The sequence below is a fragment of the Sciurus carolinensis genome, chromosome 1 (assembly GCF_902686445.1).
Source record: "Sciurus carolinensis chromosome 1, mSciCar1.2, whole genome shotgun sequence".
In the NCBI taxonomy this organism is placed as follows: domain Eukaryota; kingdom Metazoa; phylum Chordata; class Mammalia; order Rodentia; family Sciuridae; genus Sciurus; species Sciurus carolinensis.
Genome location: NC_062213.1, coordinates 172,179,424 through 172,185,078, shown reverse-complemented (window position 1 = coordinate 172,185,078; position 5,655 = coordinate 172,179,424). Strand labels below are relative to the sequence as shown.

General features: G+C 35.3%; 1 non-coding gene across 1 annotated transcript; it reads left to right on the top strand.

The window, feature by feature from the left end:
* Positions 1 to 4,959: 4,959 nt before the first annotated feature.
* On the top strand, positions 4,960 to 5,062 carry LOC124968306 (U6 spliceosomal RNA). The gene has a single exon (XR_007105667.1). It is a non-coding gene; the product is annotated as a U6 spliceosomal RNA (small nuclear RNA).
* Positions 5,063 to 5,655: the final 593 nt, after the last annotated feature.

The following is a 5,655-nucleotide window of genomic DNA, read 5'->3' as shown; positions in this document are numbered from 1 at the left end:
CTATCTTGTTCCAGTTTTTAGGGATAATGCTTTCAGGTTTTCTCCATTTAGAATGATGCTGGTCTTGGGCTTAGCATAGATAGCTTTTACAATGTTAAGGTTTCCTACTATTCCTTTTTTCCATTGTTTTTAACATGAAGCGATGCTGTGTTTTGTCAGATGCTTTTTCTGCATCTATTGAGATGATTATATGATTCTTGTCTTTAAGTCTATTGATGTGATGAATTACATATATTGATTTCTGTATGTTGAACCAAACTTGCATCCCTGGGATGAACCCTACTTGATCCTAGTGCACTATCTTTTTAATATATTTTTGTATACAATTTGCCAGAATTTTGCTGAGAATTTTAGCATCTATGTTCATCAGGGATATTGGTCTAAAGTTTTTTTCCTTCATGGGATGTAATGTTAGGTCATTTATTTTTTACTTTTTATTCTTTTGGTGAATGATTTAAATGCAATGAATTTTCCTCTTAGCACTGCCTTCACAGTGTCCCAGAGATTTTGATATGTTGTATTGGTGTTCTCATTTACTTCTAAGTATTTTTTAATTTCATCCCTGATTTCTTCTGCTATCCATTTGTCACTCAATAATAGCATGTTGTTTAGTCTCCAGGTATTGGAGTAGCTTCTATTTAAAAAAAATACTGGATATAAAATTCTTGGTTGGCATCCACTTTCTTTCAGGGCTTGATATTTGTTGTTCTAGGACCTCCTGGCATGAGGGTCTGGGTTGAAAAGTCAACTGAAATCCAAATTGGTTTCCCCCTTAGTAATTTGATATTTTTCTCTTAAAATGCTTAAAATTCTATCTTTATTCTGCATTTTATTCATTGTCATCATAATGTGCCTTGGTGTGGGTATGCTGTAATTCTGCACATTTGGAGTCTTGTAAGCCTCTTGTAGTTGATTTTTCATTTCATTCTTTAGATTTACTAAGTTTTCTGATATTATGTCATTGAAAAAATTGTGCATTCCTTTGGTTTGTATCTACATACCTTTGTCTATTTTGATAAATCTTAAATTTGGACTTTTCATGTTATCCCATATTCCTTGAAAGTTCTGTTCATAGTTTCTTACCATCTTCTTTGTGTGGTCAACTTTATTTTCAAGAGTATATATTTTGTCTTCATTGTCTCAGGTTCCGTCTTCCAAGTGGTCTAGTCTGTTGGTGATACTTTCCATTGAATTTTTAATTTGTTTTTTTTTTCCTTCACTTTGAGCATTTCTCTTTGACTCCTTTTTAATAATCTCTGCTTCTTTATTGAGGTTATTCACTTCCTGTATTTTCTGTCTGATAGCATCATTTATTTGGAAGATCAGTCTAACTAAGTACCTTCTGATCTCCTTCTCTGACATTTCTTCAATTGTGTTGTCTAGGGATTTCCATCAAACTGTGCGGATCTGAGGCAGTAAAGTTTCTACCCTGTAGTCTTAAAGTGTCCCTAAAGGCTTCCAATACCTCACCTTTAAAGGAGAGGCCATTATTAACAGTACCCAATACAAACTATATAAAACCTTAAACCAAATAGCTCCTATTATGGTGTCTAAACTTTTGTTGCAATAAACAGAAATGATGTGTTCAATTATCACCTCCAATATAAGCAGTAAGTTTGCTAAAAGGATTTACCATTCCAAATGATGGACAAAGAGAGAACAGAAGTAGTGTATGATGTGGTGTTTATGAGGGAGAAAGAGAAGATAGAGGTAAAAATTAATAGTGAGAGTGAAGGAGGAATTAATAGAGGTTGTCTCTTAATCAAGGGAGACAGATAAGTGAGAGAAAAAATATATACAGAATTTTTTAAAGTGAAAATATAGGAATACACAATACTGTAATATACTATTTAGACATACCATTCCTCAATAAATTGATACATGAAAAATAACTAGATTCAAAGATGGTAGGGATGTGAAAGATAAGGGGTAAAAAAAGAAAGTCTCAATGGAATACTGAATGATTGCTTTCATTGGGTTTCAAAAATTTTCTCAGCCTCCCTTCTCTGCTGATAGGTGGAGATGTCTGAAGTTTGATGGTAGCTCCAGTCTGATGGGTGCCGGACCAGTTGTCTGGGTGAGCTGAGAGCAAAATGCCCTCACATCCTCTTCCAGGTTTCCCATGTGTTGTAGCTGGCCCCTTACATCTCCATGCACTTCAGGACTCACTGAGTTGGAGAAAGTCCAGTTTTATCCAGTTTCTCAAACACCCCGAGGAACTGCTCCTAGTCTCCAGCTTTCTACAGGCTTGTCAGGCCAAGACTGGCCCACATAGACCCAGATGAAATTCGAGGAGTCTGGGCCTCAGATTCCCCAGGCTCTGACTTGCTGTAGTCCCAAATCTCAGTGCAGTTCCATCTTGCAGAGAGATCACCATGATTGCATTCACACAAAGGATTGACCCTGCAAAGAGATAGCCAGATGGCAGCCACTAGCCACATTCAGCAGGAAGAGCTCATGTGCAACCAAACCTGCAGGTACCACAACAATATATCTCCAAGCTCTGACCGGTGTCCCCAGACTGAGGCAACTGTGGCCTGAGATGGCAGTGGTGGCAGTGGCAAACCTGCAGGCCCCTTGGCTTTGGACTCCCAGGCTCAGGACATTGTCCAAAGATGGTGGTGGCCATGTGTATTCAAACCTCCAGGTACCTTGACAATGGACTTCCAGGAAGCAGTGGGCAGTGGGCGATCTGTAAGTTGTCTGTAGGTGGTCTGTGGACAAACAGGGTATGATGGGCTGGTGGATGTTGGGCAGTGGGTAATGGACAGGTAAAAGGCACACAAAAAATGGGCAAATGGGCAAGCAGTGGGCAGTCAGTGGCAGCCAGCAAGTGATCTGCACTCAAAAGATGTGTGATATGCTGGCAAGTGGCTGGCTATTGTGGCAGATAAGTGGAGGGCAAACAGCAGAGTATCAGTGGGCAGCAAGGGCTGTCTTGCAGAGAAAGACTATTTCCTCTGCTTGAATCCAGAAACACAGTGAATGTAGAAGGGACTGTAGCTTCCATCTAGCTCTCCATCTTGGATATCTTCTGATGTGTTAAAGTATTAATTGGGATCATTCCATCTTTGTTTTCTTAGCTCAGGTTTACACTTGATCCTCCCTCTTTTCTCTCTTACATTAATTGCTACTGAATCATATCCCCCCCACCAAAATCAATCTTTTTTTTCACCTTAGTGTGCATTATTCTTTTCTATGTTTTCTTTCTTTCTTTCTTTCTTTCTTTCTTTCTTTCTTTCTTTCTTTCTTTCTTTCTTTCTTTTTTCTCTCTCTTTTGCTTGTTCTTTAATCTCCTCTTTAGTCCTATGTAAAATTGCTATGGCAATTTTGCTCTTACTTAATAACCAATTTTTCACACTATTCCAGAAATTTACTATGAGTTTATACCTGGAATAGAGGAACTGTGAAGAACATTATCAACAAAGTTTTGTTATTTCAATAAGGTCAAATAATACATGGCTTTACTCCAATGTGATTGTAGCAAATAGGGTTCAGTGTCTTCTCTCAAAGTGACACTGATACTGGGAACAGCAGAGAACACACCTACGGTGAAAGTATCAATATCTGGATATTTACCCAGTCCCAGGCTTTTATGAGAATGATGATAACTAAATAGTCCTTTCCATAAAAGAAGAAATGATAATCACCCCTACAGAGGGGTAGACTCTCAAATAGTATGAAAAAGAAAGGGAATAAACCACCCCAAACAGTCCACAACACTTCAACAACTGACCCCATTGATAACACAGTGGAGGAAATGTCAGAGAAAGAATTTATAAAGTTTATAGTTAAATTATTCAATGAACTAGAAGAAGATGTAAGGAATAAACTTACAGAGAATATACAAGAAGTAAAAGATCATTTCAATAAAGAGATGGAGATTCTGAAAAAGAACCTAACAGAAATCCTAGAAATGAAATAATAATTCAAATTAAAAAGTCAATGAAAACATCACCAATAGATCACACCACTTTGAAGTTTCATCTTCAGACCTTGAAGTCAAAGTATGTAAATTTGATAATAAAGTCAATGATAAATAAAAGGTGTTAAGATATTTGGTGATCCAAATAGTCAAAAATCTGGGAAAACATTAAAAGAACAAATTTAAGAACCTTCAGGGTAGAAAAAGGATCTGAAATATGGACTAAAGAATACACAATATTTTCAATGAAACAATATCAGAAAACTTTCCAGGGACTATATTTTCAAGAAAAATAATATTAGAAAACTGTTAGAAATGAGATGAAAATCTAAATATAAGAGGCATATAGAACTCTAAATAGGCAAGATAAAAAAAATATTCTCTTGGGCTGGAGTTGTAGCTCATTGGTAGAGCACTGAATGGCATCTGTGAGGCACTGGATTTGACCCTCAGCACCACATAAAAATAAATAAATAAAATAAAGGTATTGTGTCCATTTACAACTAAAAAAATACTAAGAAATATTCTTTTCAAGACACATTATAATGAAAATGCCTAATATACAAAATAAAGATAGAATTTTTAAAACCACAACAGAAAAATTGAAGGGCACATTTTGAGGTAAATTCAATCTGATTTTTAAACTCTAAAAACCAGGAGGGTTTGGAATAATATATACCAGGCCCTGAAAGAAAACATGCCAATCAAGATTATTATCCAGTAAAATTATTCTTCAAAATTTAAATAGAAATAAAACCTTCCATGATAAGCAGAAACAGAAAGAATCCATAACAACTAAGCCTGCACTAAGAAAACATAGTCCATGAAATATTTCATGTAAAAAATTTTTAAAAAAGAAAAATGAAAAGAATTACAGGGATTAATTACTTTAGAAGAGCCATCAATAAAAGGACTATAAACTCTGAATTAAGAATTAGAAATGCATCTAAATGGCAAGAAATAAAAATCATCTCTCCATAATAACATTGAATGGAAATGGTCTAAACTCTTCTATTAAAAGACCAAGATTTTGCTTGCTTCAGCAGCACATATACTAAAGTTGGAATGATACAGAGAAGATTAGTATGATCCCTGCTCAAGGATGACACACAAATTTGTGAAGCATTCCATATTAAAACAAAGACATATATTTACAGATAGAATTTAAAAAACAGACTGAAACATATTTTGCTTACAAGAGTCTCACTTTATAGGCAAAGACATCCACAGACCAAAGGTGTAAAGATGGGAAAAAACATACCATGCAAATGGAAAATGAAGGCAAGCAAGAGTAGCCACTCTCATATCATACAAAGTAGACAACAAGCCAAATTTAATCAGAGGTGGCAAAGAAGGTCATTTCATACTAATTAAGGGAATTATCCAATAACAAGATATAATGATTATAAATACCTATTCCTCAAGCAATGGTGCATCTATGTACATAGAACAAACTCTTCTCAATATAAAGAATCAAACAGACTCTGATACAATAATACTGGGAGATTTCAATACACTGCTTTCATTTGGACATATGCCATTTGGACATAAACTAAGTAGATTTTTCAGATTTAAAAAGCACTATTAATCAAATGAACCTAACAGACATCTATAAAAGATTTTATTCATTGACAACTAAATTCACTTTCTTCTCAGTGCACAAGTATAGTCTCTGAAACAGATCATATTTTGGGGCACAAAACAAATCTTAACAAATGAAAGAAAAAGGG